The sequence below is a fragment of the Choloepus didactylus genome, chromosome 12 (genome assembly GCF_015220235.1).
Source record: "Choloepus didactylus isolate mChoDid1 chromosome 12, mChoDid1.pri, whole genome shotgun sequence".
NCBI classification, from domain to species: Eukaryota; Metazoa; Chordata; class Mammalia; order Pilosa; family Megalonychidae; genus Choloepus; species Choloepus didactylus.
In genome coordinates, this window is record NC_051318.1 from 424145 (window position 1) to 441087 (window position 16943).

Below are 16943 nucleotides of genomic sequence, written 5' to 3' on the forward strand. Positions count from 1 at the left end.
ATAAGTCACAAGCTGTGTAAAGTGGGCATTCGTTTCTTCTCCATTTTAACACTGGAGGAAACTAAATATCAGAGAGGTTAAATGACTTGCTCAAGATCGCACAGCAATTAAGTTCCAGAATCAGAATACAAGACACAGGCCACCCCCTTCCAATCTTTATACCACATTGGCTCTCTGACCTCGATGTTAGAAAGGCAGGAGATTTACAGGGCCGGGAGGTAAGGCCTGGCACCTCCAAGTGTGGCCTGGGATCTGCAGCTGCATGCACCGCACAGGCCTGCCCAGGGCCTCTGAGTTGTGCTCTGCATTTGACAGGACTCCCCGCGTGATTTGTGTGCAGTCAAGTCTGGGGTTTCAGTCTGGGCTTTGCCACACTTGGGGGTCCCTTAGCAGCTGGAATGCATCATCAGGGGCCTTTAAAAAGCACCCATGCCAGACCCCACTTGAGGGATCCTGACTCTTCCATGAGACCAGGGCATCCATGAGCCTTGGAACCCCCAGGTGGTCCCAGCGTGCAGCCAGGTGCAGAGTTGCTGGAAGAGGCCATCTCAGAGGCCTGTTCCCACATTTTCTGAGTCCAGAAGCCCATCTGTGGGGTTAGGGTTACCTATATGTACTTCACCCCCAACTTACTTTTCAGGGTTCATGCAGCATTTTGCATTGAACCCCGATCTCCTCCTTCTGCCTGGAGACCTGGCTTTTATCAGCTCCTCCAAGAGTGCCAAGTACACTGTGTGGTAACAACGCTGATGGGATGGGGTATTTTATTCCCTTCCTCTGCCAGAAAAAAAGAGTGCAAGTCGAACGAAGGAGTTCTGGGCACAGTGGCACAGACCTCCGCGTGGGGGTGCCCCCTGCTTCCTTGGAGCGAGACTGGCACAGGGCCTTGGCCGCGTCGACGCCCTTGGGTCAGGGGTGGCAAGTGCAGCTTGGGCTCCTGGTGACGCTCTCAGCTGTCCCCAGGCCCAGCAGAACAGGGGCAGACGGCAAGTGCCACCAAGATCGCCAAGAGGGCAAGGCCTGGGCAAGAGCTGGGTCCCGGGACAAGCCTGGCTGCTTCCAGGGATGCGAAATAACCAGCATAGCCACAACCACGTTTTCCTGTGTGTGCAGAATCGCATCGTAAGGCTCCTGCTGAGCCCGGGGCCTGGGATTTCACAGGAAAACTCATAAGGGGCCGTGTCAGTGGAGGACAGCCGTCCGGCTGAGACCACTCAGCCAGCCTGGGTGAGGGGGTGCGGGCCCCTGGCCACCCTGCTCCCAGGTCTGAGTTTTCCGGGGTGAGACATGCGCATCCTCGAGGTGCCAGCACAGAACACAGCAGCCGCAGGGCCCTGGCCATGCAGCTTGTTGGTTTGGCTCCTTGCCCCAGACTCATCGAACTCCTCTCCTTGCCCCTTCCTTGCTGCCTGGCACCCCCCTCCACAGCTTGACCCCTGCCCCGGGCTCAGGACTGTGGCCAGATGCAGAGAAGGTTCTGGACACCTTGTGTCTGGAGCCTGGGGCCCCTCTTTCCACGCGCATTGCTTTCCCCTGGCGATCCAGGGCCAGCTGGTGTGGCTGCCCATCTGGGAGGAGGGACATTGGGGACACGGTGTCTCTCTGCAGGTCTGACAAGGCACGGCAGCGTGGTGGGACTGCTCGAGCCGCTGGTTCTCCAACCTGCTGCCTGCTCTCCTGACCTCCACTCCCAAGGTGGGGTGCGGTCGCAGTTGATTTGTCTGGGGGGGGGCGGCCGGTTGCTGAACCCTCGGCTCTCGGCGTTGCTCGGAGGGTACCGGCGGCGGGGGCTCTTTCCCGGAGGCGAGGGCGAGGCGGGGGACTGGGCCCGGTCCCCGGCGGAGGCGTGCAAGGTGTGGAGGGCGGCGAGAAGGAACAGGCGGGACACGGTTCTTTGAGGGTGAAGAAGCCAAGAGAGTTTATTAGGGGTGAGCACAGGTTATATAGGCTGGCATAGAGGGCGGGGGTTGTTACAAGTCAGTGCTGAGGGGATAAAGGCTAGGATTGGTTCTGAGAGGGTGCGGAGGTTAGGATTGGTTCTAAGAGGGCACGGAGGTTGTTTGAAAAGGGGCGGGAGTTGCTCTGGCAACGGTGTCTGGCAACAATGTATGCGCACTGGTGGTGATGGGAGTTGCACTGGCAACGGGGAGTGTCCGGGCAAGATAAGGGGGTGGGGAAAAGGCGGTTCCCTCCGGCAAGCCTCCCCTAACAGTGGTATTTTGGGTGAGGAAATGGGGCCTGCCTCCGGCCTCACTTTCCCAGGCCTGGGGGGCTGTGGAGGGCGCTGTCGCCCGTGCCCACCACCCTCCCCAGGGGCGGATCCGGTCCCCTGGCCCAGGCCCGCCAAGTCGAAGCACGTAATCAGTGTCCCGCAGTGGGGGACGGCATTTCCCGACTTCTAACCCTAGACTCCGGCTGAAAGGGAGCAGGGGGTCCTCACGTCTGCTGACCCGGGTGAGTGCTGTGCCAAAAAGCTGCAGTCCAGCTGCCCTGGTCCACTCGTGGCTACAAACCGTGGCCGCCTGTCGCCCACAGGCACTGCCCATGAACAAGGTGCTGTCACTACACACCAGTGCCAGGAAGCAGCTCAACCCCCCTCTCTCCTCGCAGCCCCTGCCCAGGGCCCCTCCCACTGCTTGTTCAATCCTCTTGCGTCCACAGCTAAGAGCTTTCCGATTTGCCCTCACTTCTCTCTCAGGAGCTCCCCTGGGAAGGGATCCTAACGACAGGGTCCCACCGGGGCCGCCTGGCCGTGCCCACCGCTGGGGAACCATCCGGGGCCTCCTGGCCGTGCCCACCGCTGGGGAACCATCCGGGGCCGCCTGGCTGTGCCCACCGCTGCGGAACCATCCGCACACCGTCGTCCAGGCTTGCGGCTGAGGCCACGGCCCCTGTCCACAGCGACAGGCCTGAGGGCAAGGCTTTGCAAAGGGCACCCCCATACCGGGCTCTGGTCCTGCGGCTGAGGCCCCCACAAGAGGCCAGAGGTCGCCTAGCCTGGGCACGCGGCCCTGTCTGAAGAAGCTTCCCCCTGATGGGGATGCTCTGGGGCTGCAGCGTCCTGGTCAACAGCTGCCAGCCACATTCAAAATTGGCCACTGTGACTGAGGAACCGAACTTTGTGTTTACTTATTTCAGTGAACTAATTCTAAGTAGCCCGTGTGGCCAGGGCCGCGGGGCTGGACGGGGTCGGTGGCGTCAGGCAAGCGTGACGAAGGCATGGGCAGCATTGTCCGCCCACCCCACAGGGGAACGCCACGGGCTCAGGGGCAAGATGCTCCCATTTTCAGACGCAATCCAGAGGTTTACTTGGAATCTCCCATTTTAAATGTTGCAGACTATTAGAGAAATGTTACGTAGCTTGACTTTTCACCTAGTACAGCCGCTTCTTTTGCAGATGGTGAAACTGAGATGCAGGAACGTGTCGTGTCTTCCCCGTGCCGGTGGGTGATGAGCTTTCTTGGCCCAGGACTCCCGGACCACTGTCCTCTCTGTTGCCCGACGTCTCGGGTGCAGACTCTGCGTGTGCCCACTCCACACGGGACTGCTCTGTCCTGACGTTTGTGTTTGGCCAGACCGACGTGTGAGTTCATTCGCTGCCCTTATCCCCCCCGGCCAGCAAGAGCCTTTCGGCGGCCTCCGAAGGGGCCCTTGGCAGAGGAGAAGGAGCTTTGCCTTGCAGATTTAGGGCGCCGGAGGCAGTCTGTCTACAGGTCTGAAATTTTTTTGAAGTCTCATATTTTATCTTTAAAAAAAGCATGCAAACTTGGCAGTCTACTCCACATATTTGTGCTTATTTTAACCTTAAGACAACGTCCCCCTTCAAACCTTCGAGTGAAAGTGAAGTTTCTAAGAGAAACAGCAATTTTGACTTGTGGGTTCATGAATCATCAGACGCACAGCTCGACTCACTGGGCACCTCCGTCCCAGTCCGGAAACACCGCTGCGCACAGCTCCCACGGCCGATTTAAAGTTCTCTGCCCTTCCAACACATCGTCCAGTGACAGGGGAGACGGCCTGCTTGGGAGTGTCAGGGTTACTAGTCTTTCCTGGGAAGATGTGGGTTGTTTGGGGGAGCATGAACTTGGGTCCTTGGAGTTAAGTGTTTTGGGGTATGAACCGGGTGAGCACGGCCGGGGAGAGACTTCAGGATGAGTGGAGCAGCCCCGGCCTCCCAGGCGGCTTTTGTCTTCAGAGGGAAGGAACTTCGGAATTCACGGGGGCTCCAGGGCGGGAGCTGGCGAAAGGGGTCTTAGCTCAGCCCTGCAGCGGACGCGGTCTCGGGCAGTGGATGCGGAGGGCCCGCTGAGCACGTCGGGGGGACGGTGCGGGCGAGCGGAGCAGCTCACAGGGAAGCTGGGACCGCTGTCCGGGCCGGTTCTGCCGCCCTGTGGTTTCCTGGGGCCTCGCCTTGGTTTTCTTTCTCGGTCACCCCTCCTCACCTCAAAGCTCTCCTTCAGGGTTGCAAAGGAAAGCTCGAGAACCCTCACGGTGAGTCTGTGGCTAACTGTGGCCTCATAAGGCTGGTGGTAGAGCAGCGGGAGTGTGTCCTGAAGCAGTTTTGGCACAAAGATCCGTCAGACATGGGAAGATGCGTGTTCGTGCTGCACGTGGCGACACTCGTGGATGCGACTGGCCCCACAGTGAGCTTCAGTCGTTCTGGGCGAATCGTTGGGTCTCTTTGTTCTCCTTCCTGCATTCTGCTTTTTTTTTTAAATTCAGTTTTATTGAGATATATTCACATACCATGCAGTCATCCATGGGGTACAATCAACTGTTCACAGCACCATCTTATAGTTGTGCATTCATCACCCCAATCTATTTTTGAACATTTTCCTTACACCAGAAAGAATCAGAATCAGAATGAAAAATAAAAATAAAAAAGAACACTCAAATCATCCCCCCCATCCCACATTATTTTTCATTTAGGGTTTGTCCCCATTTTTCTACTCATCCATCCATACAACTGGATAAAGGGAGTGCGATCCACAGGGTTTTCACAATCACACTCTCACCCCTTGTAATCTACATTGTTACACAATCGTCTTCAAGAGTCAAGGCTGCTGGGTTAGGGTTTGATGGTTTCAGGTATTAACTTCTAGCTATTTCAATACATTAAAGCCTAAGAGGTGTTATCTACATAGTGCATGAGAATGCCCACCAGAGTGCCCTCTCGACTCCATTTGGAATCTCTCAGCCACTGAAGCTTTATTTCGTTTCATTTCACATCCCCCTTTTTATCTGTGTGAATCTTGAATTCGTCAGAAGACATCGTGGTTTCCACTATCACTTTCCCCAAAACATCACCCCAGTATTCCTGATTGCCTGGCAGAGAGATGCAGCTATAAGCTTATCAAACTTCCAATCTCCTAACTGATGCATCTTTTCACATCAGCACCAAGTGTCTGACTCCGTGTGTTGGCGACTCCAGACATGGAGCTTGGTGGCAGCTCGGTCACCGCATCTGTGGCCTTGGACGGTTCTCAGTCGCTGCTGGAAACCAGGACCTCTGGAGACCGAGAGTCTACCGTGGTGGCTGCACTTTGCTTCATTTTATTTCTGCCCAGAAATAATACTGAATGGTGATAGCCACTAATTACGGAGGGCCTGCCACGTGCCAAGTTTTGCATTACAAATTACCTCATTCAATTAGCATTTCCTTCAAGTCGGTTATGATTGAACCTAGGGCTATCATCAGAAGAACCCTGGAATTCATTTAAAATCACCTTGTGCATATCTGAAAGACTCAAATTATTGTGTAAGCCCTGCAGACATCACCCCACTAATCCTTTTCTGATGGCCTCATCGTAAGGAATAGCAGCTGGTGGATGGTTGTTCTTCTCTCATAATGACATAATGAGCAGATTTGGGTATTTACATAATACCGCAGAGTGATTTCAGGGCATTTTAGACCAAATATACAACTACTTAGATGGCTATCATTGCAACTATCTCATCACTTTTAGAAATTATGTGGAGACGGAAATGGAAAAACCAAACATCTGGGAATTTTTGGATCTGTTGCACTTGGTTTAGCAACTTAAATGCTCTGTGTTTGTAGCAAGGTACTGCAGTTAGGAAATTTGGTTCATAGAAAATGCGACCAGTAAAGCTTTGAGCAAGATATCAAAAATTAATCTGAGGTAGAAGCAACTAGATCCCTTGGGGTTGAGGTAATGTGCCTGCTTGCCGGTGCTTGCCTCGTGTACCTTCGGTTATCTCTGACTAGTGCCTCGTCCCCATCCCGCCGTCATCCCCTGGAGTGCTCCTTCTCGATGCATATTAGACCTTCTCCCTCTCTCCTTCTCGCTTCCTAACCTTCCTTTCATATTTTTCATCTCTTTGCCTATTTAAACTGCATTTTTGGTTATTTGTTCAGCCTGATGTTTAAGTTCACTAAGTTTCACTTCAGTTCTGATTAATTACTTTAGCTTTTATTTCTCAAATTTGTGATTGATCATTTTTCAAAATCTGTCTGATTATATTTGACAGTTTCTTGATTCTCTGCCAACTTTTTGATGCCATTTTTCATTTTTTAGAGATATCAAATAAACATATTTTATATTCTCATCAGATAATCTTGCTATCTGCATTGCTACATGGCCTGATTTTGTAATGTGTTGTTTCTGTTGACTCTTCTCATGGTGCCTTGTCTCCCTCCATGCTTTAAGACCTCCCTCCCTCCCCCCTCCCCCTCCTCCCTCCCCTCCCTCCTCCCTCCTCACCCCCTCCCCCTCCTCCCTACCCTCTCTTCCCCTCTCCCTCCTCCCTCCCCCTCCCTCCTCCCTCCTCACCCCCTCCCCCTCCTCCCTCCCCTCCCTCCTCCCTCCTCACCCCCTCCCCCTCCTCCCTACCCTCTCTTCCCCTCTCCCTCCTCCCTCCCCCTCCCTCCTCCCTCCTCACCCCCTCCCCCTCCTCCCTACCCTCTCTTCCCCTCTCCCTCCTCCCTCCCCCTCCCTCCTCCCTCCTCACCCCCTCCCCCTCCTCCCTACCCTCTCTTCCCCTCTCCCTCCTCCCTCCCCTCCCTCCTCCCTCCTCACCCCCCCCCTCCTCCCTACCCTCTCTTCCCCTCTCCCTCCTCCCTCCCCCTCCCTCCTCCCTCCTCACCCTCTCTCCCTCCTCCCTCCCCCTCCCTCCTCCCTCCTCACCCCTCCGCCCTCCCCCCTCTTTCCCTCCTCTCTCTACTGTCTGGTTTCACCTGGTGGTGGCCGACCATCACGGTCAGAACCAGCCTGGCAGCCCCAGAGCAGACAGAAGCACAAAATGATTGTCTTTGAAATGAGAACTTTGCTCCTTGTGTCCGGTTACCAAGTGCTTACCCAGTTCAAAGTCAGCACAAAGCAAAAGATCTAACACCTGATTCCAGGTATCTACTCCTGTCCCCTTGAAGTGTGTATCCACACTAGGGCCACGGGGGCCACGGAGGAAGCACGGTCTGAAAAGCTCCGCAATGGCGATGGCTGGGTGACGGCCAGCCCTGCCTCTCCACAGCTCTGCCGGCTGGTGCGAGCCAACAAAGACGAGCCAGAACATGCAACCTGAGGGCGAGCAGGAGGCACCTCTGCTTCTAATAGAGACCCGGAAACCGGAACACATTCAAAGAGCAGAATTTTCTTGATGTAGACATTCATTGGTCCAGCTGGCAAAACATCAGCCTGCTAAACACCAGGGGCACAAAGATAAAGACAACACAGAGCATCCCTCGAGGAGCTACAGTCTAATGGGCAACACGGACTCTCACGCAAAAACAATGGACTAAGAAAGGCAGTAGAACAATACGGAGGCCTGACGGGCAATTTGTTAAAATGGCCAGTGATTCATAAAACATGTGCAAACAACCCAAATGGAGGCTGTCACAAATAAAAATAAGAAGACTTTTAGTAAGCTGTTTCCTACTCCAAAGGCTGCCTCTCGTGTCCCGCGCTGGAGCCCACTCCCGCGGGGCTGGGGTCTGTGGACTGCTCCGAACAGCAGGTTGCAGAAGGGCAGCTGGAAGCAGCGGGGAGTTTGTGTGTGTGTAAGCGGTGGGTGCCGTGGCCCAGGGTGGACACTGTTGTGCGATGGGCAGCAGTCAGCATTGCAAACGCAGCAGGGGCAGAGCCCAGCTGCCTGCTGGGAACGAGGGACTGTGATCTGGGGCCTGGGTGCTTCCCATGGTTGGAGGAACAGGGAGGACAAGTGCGTTCCAGAGGTCCCTAGGAGGAAGACAGACGGCACAGGACTGATGACCTGAGGGCTGGAGGTGGAGGAGGAGGAGGGAATCGGGGACTCGGTTGAGCCTGGGTGCTGCACGCTGCGGGGTGGAATGCAGAAGGGGGAAGCAGGGCACGTTGGGGTTTCCCAAACACAGCTGCTTGGAAGCAGCTGCCATTTGGGGTCCATGCTCCAGGACAGCTGGACACGCACCTGAGACAAATGGGTGATGCCAGGAGAGGCAGAGCCATGGGGAAGGCCTGAGTGCAGGAGCAGAACCTTCTACGCCAGGAAAGAGCACCTGTCCAAGCACCTGTTGCAACACTCGGGCCGGTTCTGCCAACCTCAGACACTGCAGAAGCCAGCAGAGGGTGAGGAAGGCCTGGTGGGAGCAGGGTGATGCCCCCAGAACCACCCCCAAGCCCCTGGGACCATGACCACATCACCTCTCATGGCAAAGGATCCCCCGCAGACGTGGCAGAGGGCATGCGCCATCCTGGACTTTCTGGCTGGGCCCCGTGTCATCCCACATGTCCTTACAAGTGAGGGAGGAGGTTAGAGATGCAACACCAGGAGCTGGCCCCCCGTTGCTGGATTTGAAGATGGAGAAAGGGGGCCACGAGCCTGCAAGTGTGGAGACTTCCAGGACCTGGGCACAGTTCTCAGTTCACAACCAGAAGGAAGACGGGGCCCTTGGTCCTAGAATCTCAGAGAACTAAATTCTGCCCAAAGCCCAAGTGAACAGGGAGAGTCCCTCTGAGAGCCCTGGGGTGGAGTGCAGCCTGCTGACCCCTGATGGTGGCCTGGTGCACCCCATTGTGGACCTCTGACCTGTGGAACTGTATGAAAATAAACCTGCGTTGTGTGAAGTCACTAAATGTGCAGTCATTTGTCGAGGCAGCGGTAGGAAATGAATGCAGAGGGATTAGGGGTCAGAGTGATGACAGCAGTGAAAAGCTCAACTCCTCCTTCAAGGAGTTCGATGGCTAAAAACTTAAGAGCTTTGGAAGCACTTTCTTCAGAGCGGGAGCGGGACTGCGGGATACTGATTACGTGCTTCAACTTGGCGGGCCTGGGCTGGGGGACCTGATCAGCCCCTGGGGAGGGTGGTGGGCACGGGCGACAGCGCCCTCCACTGCCCCCCAGGCCTGAGAAAGTGAGGCCGGAGGCAGGCCCCATTTCCTCACCCAAAATACCACCGTTAGGGGAGGCTTGCCGGAGGGAACCGCCTTTTCCCCACCCCCTTATCTTGCCCGGACACTCCCCGTTGCCAGTGCAACTCCCATCACCACCAGTGCGCATACATTGTTGCCAGACACCGTTGCCAGAGCAACTCCCGCCCCTTTTCAAACTACCTCCGTGCCCTCTTAGAACCAATCCTAACCTCCGCACCCTCTCAGAACCAATCCTAGCCTTTATCCCCTCAGCATTGGCTTGTAACAACCCCCGCCCTCTATGCCAGCCTATATAACCTGTGCTCACCCCTAATAAACGCTCTTGGTTTTACCCCCCTGAATACAGCCCCCCCCTTTTGTTCTACCCCTACTGGAGGAAGAGTGTCTTGTCTTTCCCTTCTCGCCGCCCTCCACACCTTGCACGCCTCCGCCGGGGACCGGGCCCAGTCCCCCGCCTCGCCCTCGCCTCCGGGAAAGAGCCCCCGCCGCCGGTACCCTCCGAGCAACGCCGAGAGCCGAGGGTTCAGCAACCGGCCGCCCCCCCCCCCCAGACAAATCAACTGCGACCGCAACTGGCGCCCAACGTGGGGCACCTGCACTTGGAAGTCCTCTCCACGCAGCGGTCCAGTGACGCCACTCGCTCGCCCGGACGCCTCTCCAACTCCCCTTCTCCTCGCCTGCAAGGTAAGGGCCGCCTCTCCCTCGCCGCCCCGCGGAGCCACCTCTCCCTCGCCGCTCCACGTCTGGAGCCGCCTCTCCCTCGCCGCTCCGCGCCCGGGCCGCTCCTCCTTTCCTGTATTAACCCGGCTTTGCCCCCGACTACCTTTCGTCCTCTCTTCCTATGTCCCTCATTCCTCCTGACACTCTTCCTCCAGTCACTCTCCCTCTTCCCCTCCATTACCTTGCTGTAGTCCTTTGTGTCTTTGTTTCTTTGTTTGGCGCTCTGTGCCTCTTTGCAACCGCCCCCCCAGACTGCTCCAAAATGGCGAACTTCCTCCTTCTTCTTCTACTGAGGGGAGGAAGTGCTCTAGTGATGATGTCAGCCCTAAGCTGGGCCAGAAACCGCATGCACTTTACCCCGCCCTTTCACAGGGCGGAACTAGTCCGCCATCTTATGCCTTCGGCCCCGCCCTTTCACAGGGCGGAACTAGTCCGCCATCTTATGCCTTCGGCCCCGCCCTTTCACAGGGCGGAGCTAGTCCGCCATCTTATGCCTTAGTCCCCGCCCTTTCACAGGGCGGGGCTGGTCCGCCATCTTGTGTCTTGGCCACGCCTACCGCGCCGCCATCTTGCGACGCTTGGGGCCTCCCACTTCCGCCTCCCCCTCCGGCGAGCTCCCCCTCGGAGCCGCTACCGGCAGCTGCCGCCGCTCCTCCCAACCTGCCGACTAACAACCCCTGGCTGCCTTCTACACCTCAAGGCAACCCTTGGGGCAACGCTCCCCCTACCCCCACTCCCGCGCCAAGCCCTCTGCAAGCGCGTCCTCCTTTCTCTCGTGCTTTTCCCTGCTTTCCTCTTAACCTTCTCCCCACCCCACAGAAACCGTACGACTGGTATCCCATTGACTTAGATACTATCAAGCAGCTTCGCAGGGCCGTCAAGGAGGACGGATTAGGTAGCCCATATGCTTCCCAAATACTGCAGGATCTCGCCATGAAAGAAGGGCTTTCGCCCCTACATAAACATTGGGGGCCCTCGTATAGGCCCACCCAGGCCCCGATGGTTTACTGGAAGGACCCAGAGAGTAATGCCTGGAAGGGTCCCTCCCCACTCCTCGCCCAGGGGCGCGGGTTTGCTTGTGTTTTCCCAGATGATGCAGCACAACCAATCTGGATCCCAGGAAGGGCAATCCGGCCTGCCACCAGCAACCACGCGTCTAACGAGACGAGAACGCCGTCGTCTTCGCAACCTAGTGCACCAGATGACAACAGTACACCTGGGCCTGGACCCCAGTCCGAGTGAACCCCCTTTTTCCACAGCCCTCCAGCCGCACCTCAGCTCCAACCAGCCGCACCTCAGCTGCAAACAACGCATCGCCAACCCCATCACCCCAACCTTTCTTACCCCCCTCTCGTTACTCCTCTCCCCTCCTCGGCCTTATCCAAGCAGCCTTCACCTCGGTGAATTTCTCCAGCCCCAATCTTACCTCTTCTTGTTGGCTTTGCCTCTCCACCTCCTTCCCCCTATATGAGCCAGTTGCCTCCAACCTCTCCTTTTCGGAAAACACAGAGAACAGCCCCTTGGAATGCAATTGGAATACCTCTGCCGTCCCCCTAACTTTTCATTCAGTCTCCTTTACAGGAAAGTGCATCCGTCCTCGCTCAAGCAACTCTCCCAGCCTCACAGCTTGTGCCAACTACTCCTCTCCCAGCAGCTCTGCCAAGTTTCTTATTCCCCACAACTCCTCACAGTGGCTGTGCTCCTCTACAGGACTTACCCCCTGCCTTAATGTGCAGACCCTCAATACAACTCATGAAACTTGCCTCCTAATTGTCCTTATCCCTAGGGTCCTATACCACAGCGAGGAAGACTTCTTCCTCCGCCTGGAAACAACTGCAGCTCCTGCCCCACTGCAAAAGCGAGAGCCCATCACCGTCCTCACGATTGCCTCCCTCCTAGGTCTTGCAGGCGCTGGCACCGGAATCGCTGCGTTAGCCAGTCAAGGCTCCGCTCTAACTCACCTCCGGGCGGCTGTTGACGAGGACATTCGTCACCTACAAGACGCTATTTCCCATCTTAAAAATTCTGTCAACTCCCTCTCTGAGGTAGTGCTCCAAAACCGCCGAGGTCTCGACCTTCTCCTCCTCAAAGAAGGAGGCCTCTGCGCCGCCCTAGGAGAAGAGTGCTGTGTATATGCCAATTCCACAGGTCTCGCCGAGGACAGCCTAAAGAAGGTCCGAGAGGGACTAGAACAACGTAGAAGAGACCGTGAAGCCACCAGTTATTGGTCCCACATCTTTGCCCCCCTCCTCCCTTACCTCCTCCCTCTCCTCAGCCCCTTACTAATGATCATTCTAGCTCTCACTTTAGGACCCTGTATTATCCGTAGAATTGTTCAACTTGTAAGGAAACAAACAGATGCTATTTTTTCCTCGTTCGTGCAAATCCAGTACCAGCGACTCGCCACCTCTGACGCTCCCTACTCCAAGATGACAACCAACCCTCCGCAACCTCACCGCCACCGGTCAACCCGCCGACCGCGAGGCCCTTCTCAATCGCCTGAACCTCGTACCAACCTCGAGCTCCAGTTAAACCTTCCACCTTCGCCCATCCCGCTAGCAGCGAGGCCCTTGTCGAGCGCCCGGGCGCCACACCAACGCTGAGCTCCAGCCTTGCTGAGCAACCGTCAACCCTTTTCCCCTCCCCGGCCTCCCCCTTCCCTCATCCCTTAGCGGACCTCTCCGGTAAGCTTCTTCCTTTAATTAGAAAAGAAGGGGGAAATGCGGGATACTGATTACGTGCTTCAACTTGGCGGGCCTGGGCTGGGGGACCTGATCAGCCCCTGGGGAGGGTGGTGGGCACGGGCGACAGCGCCCTCCACTGCCCCCCAGGCCTGAGAAAGTGAGGCCGGAGGCAGGCCCCATTTCCTCACCCAAAATACCACCGTTAGGGGAGGCTTGCCGGAGGGAACCGCCTTTTCCCCACCCCCTTATCTTGCCCGGACACTCCCCGTTGCCAGTGCAACTCCCATCACCACCAGTGCGCATACATTGTTGCCAGACACCGTTGCCAGAGCAACTCCCGCCCCTTTTCAAACTACCTCCGTGCCCTCTTAGAACCAATCCTAGCCTTTATCCCCTCAGCATTGGCTTGTAACAACCCCCGCCCTCTATGCCAGCCTATATAACCTGTGCTCACCCCTAATAAACGCTCTTGGTTTTACCCCCCTGAATAAAGCCCCCCCCTTTTGTTCTACCCCCACTGGAGGAAGAGTGTCTTGTCTTTCCCTTCTCGCCGCCCTCCACACCTTGCACGCCTCCGCCGGGGACCGGGCCCAGTCCCCCGCCTCGCCCTCGCCTCCGGGAAAGAGCCCCCGCCGCGGGTACCCTCCGAGCAACGCTGAGAGCCGAGGGTTCAGCAACCGGCCGCCCCCCCCCCCCAGACAAATCAACTGCGACCGCACGGGACGTTTGGGTTCAGAGTTTCATCCGGGCCTCCAATAAAAGAAACACTCGATTGCTGTTTTCCTCTACTCCTGACACTACTTTGCTGGCTGCCATTCCTACGAACTCGAGGCCGTGTCGCCCATCTGATAATGACATTCATCTAAATAACTCCCTCTGTTATTATTTACAGCTTTGTCAATCACATCAGAGCTATGCAGACATACACATACAAACTCAAATAATTAAATTTATTGCGATAACGTTTCTATTTTTGCAGCTCATTTTAGTGCCTCCACGCGGGGAAGCTGCGGTGGGGGCACCCCCAGGTCAGTGTGTCCTCCTCTGGGCAGCCGCAGGTCCTGGGGTGCAGAGAAGGAGAGGGTCAGGGGAAAGCAGTCCGCGACGTCAGGATGGTGCTGACTTCCCAAATCCAGCAAACTGGGCTGTGGAGAGCTGGTTTTCGGGGTCTATGGATGACACCCAGGGCTGGGCCTGCGAGCAAACATGACCAGCCCCGTGGCCATGGCCGTGCTGTGTCCATTCGGCTCCACTCTAAGCACAGCCCTGGTGACTGGTTTACCAAAAGTGCCTCAGAAAACAGGAAGCCATTTTTCACTGGCTCTGCTTCCGAGAAGCCGTCGCTGGCTGGCCGGGCCGGCAGCCCTCGGTCTCTCCATGGGGCCCAGCCCTCCATCTCTCTATGGGGCAGGCCCCGCGGCGCTCCATCTCCCCAGGGGCCCACTGCCCCCCGCCTCTCCAGGGACCCCCAGCCCTCTGTCTCTCCACCCGCCCGCCTCAGCCTGCTGGGCCCTGGGAGTCTCCGGGGCCAGGGCCTTTCCCGGCACATCCCAGACCCAGACGCCCCACAGGGAAACCCGGAAAGCCTGTCCCCTAGTCTGAGGCTCTCCTGGCTCTGAAAGCTTCCTGGGGTTGCTGACATCACCTCGTGTGAAGAGGGTGGAAAACATTCAACAAGTTGAGTGAGTCCTATTAAGGAAAAGGAAAAGGAAAGAAACCAAACCTCAGCCAGACACAGCTCCAGTGGCCATTGTTCCACCCTGGATTTGTGGTGCAGAGCCAGCGCGAGGGAAGACGTGACCCTGGGAGGCATTTCCGAAGTAAAGCTGGAAAACAAAGCCTTGTGGGACTGGCAGTGGTGGAGCGGAAATGAAAGGCTCCCCTCCAGATAGGCCGCTCGGTGAGCTGAGGGGAAGAGAGCCTGAGGGCAGCCTAACAAAACAAACACCATTATCACCACAGCCACCCAGGGACCCCCCCTCCCCAGGCTCCCACCCTGCCAGCACCCCAGCATCCCCCCAGCCGGGCACTCCCCAGGCGGCATGTCCAGCCTGAATCCCTCACGTCTCCGGAATCCCTCATGTCCAGCTGAAGATCCGGCGGACGTGGGAAAGAACCTGCCACCATTTCCTACTTCAGAATTCTTCAGACACTTGATAACTTAAAAACACTTTTATTCCTTGGTTGTTCAGAACTTCTCTCTGAAGTGGTAAATTCTGGAAAATCCTTGTTAAATCTCCAGGCTCAGGGGAACATTCCAGATACCAAGAAGAGAAAAGCACAGCAACAAGTACCCCTGCTTGGCGGGGAAAGACAAGCCCGTGGCCCTTGGCTCTCCTGCTCCAAGCAGAACAGGGCACCCTTTTGAAAGAGGATTTTGTTTTCCTTTTCTGGAATTCATTGTATAGTGTGTGTGGACAAGGGGTTAATAACTCTGGGAGCTGCAGTTATCTGAGTATTACTTCCAGCGCAGGCCCCAAAGAGCCTGGAAGGAAGTGGCTGTGCGAGGTGTGTGCGCATCCGTGGGAGGTGCGTGTGTCTGTCTGCGCCCGTGTGCCTGTGCGCTTTGTGTCCGTGCGCGTCCGTGGGCGTCCCCGTGCGCCCCTGCGCATCCGTGTGCGCGCTCCTGCGTGCGCCCGTGTGCGCCCCCGTGCGTCTGTGCGCGTCCGTGTGTGTCCGGGTGCGCGCACGGGGGCTGCGGGGCTGCTCGTGGAGTGAGCCTTCTTCCAGCTTCACGCGTGGCCTCGTTTTTCTCTCTGGCGGAGGCTGCCGCGCGCCGAGGCCTTGAGCGGTTCTTGGCCGGGTGTGGGGGCGATAAGCCAGTTGGGCGGGGAGAGCATTCCACTACTATAGCACAAAGCCATAATAGGATACAAAATTCTTTTCCTATTAATTCTTGTACAGTAGGAATTTTAAGGCTGGGCTTTCCACCTAAAAGGGCGGTGGCACGCCGCCTTTGTGTTTCCGCACCAAGTCCCCGGTGGCTAGGGAGGGCCTCGCTCTCTCAGCCTGCTCGGGGAACGTTCTCCCCCAGGCCTTCCTGGACCCGGGCCGGCGCTGCTCGCCCTGGGGAAATGCGCCCTCCGCGAGGTTGTGCTCATCCCTCTCCGCCACGGCCACTGGGCCTCGGGGTGCGGGGCCAGCTCTCGGGGAGGCCTCAGTGCCGGTGGAGGGCATGGAGGGCACCCTGGTTGGAGAGGAGCGCTCGCCTGCACCCCCCCCCCCTCCCCCGGCGTTCCCTTCCCCAGCCTTGCGGAGGCTCTGGCTACATCTCCAGGGGCCCGAGCCCGCCCCGCTGCGTCTCCGCCTTGGGGGCCGGTCCAGGGCGTGGTCTCCTTCGCGGAGCCCAGGTGGAGGTCAGGGGCTTGACTGGGGGACCGATTTGGGGTGCCTCCCAGGGCGCCCAGTGCTTCCTCTTGGTGCAAGTTTAGAAAAGAGTTTCGCAGCATTAGCGGCTGGTGTCTGACTTGCAGAGGCAGGGACTGAAATATAGTCAAGTATCCCCTATGAATCTGCAGATTTCAGTGCTTCTTTGATAGTAATTTAAACACTCACCCTCAATTCAACACTGACTCCTTGGCATATTCCTATTCAGAATATTTTATGACAGCCCTTCCTGAAAATCTCCACAAACTTTTTGGGTAAATAAGTGGCCTCCTCTGAGCCCCCCAAGGCCCCAGGAGAGCAGCCACTTTTTAAGCACGCAGCAGGGAGGGCTGCTTGGGCCGTCTTTCAGACTCCCCTAACGACACCTTTTGGGGAAATTATGGCACTTTTTCTTATTTTCTATTAGGGTTATACTTGTTCTTTGCATGAAGGGGACTCGATATGTCGGTGTGACTATTATTTCTGAATTTCTTCTGTGCCAGTGGAGCTCCCGAATGTCCCATGCAGTTCTTGTACAGGATTCAGGCCAGAATTTCAACAGTGACTATCAACTGAGAAAAGCAGTAACATCCATGAAACCTTAATCTTGCTGAAGAGGACCTGGGGCCACAACTCCGAGAGTCACCAGTAAGTGGGGAGGATTTCACGATGTGCGCTGCCTCCGATTGGTAAAAAGGCTTGGCCTCTTCTGCACATAAATACCCTGCTTCTGAACCTGCCAAGAGAATGCTCTCAGAGGCTGGATTTCCTTCCAGCCTGAGTGAGTTGGCAGTGGACGCTAGCG

The 16943-nt window shown here is 56.6% G+C and overlaps 1 long non-coding RNA gene across 1 annotated transcript; it reads right to left on the minus strand.

Annotated features, from left to right (window-relative positions):
• Window positions 1-13724: 13724 nt before the first annotated feature.
• On the minus strand, window positions 13725-15417 carry LOC119507220. Its single transcript, XR_005211168.1, has 3 exons — window positions 14837-15417; window positions 14496-14704; window positions 13725-13833 (listed from the first exon to the last, which is right to left on the minus strand). It is a non-coding gene; the product is annotated as an uncharacterized LOC119507220 (long non-coding RNA).
• Between the last annotated feature and the right edge of the window lie 1526 nt (window positions 15418-16943).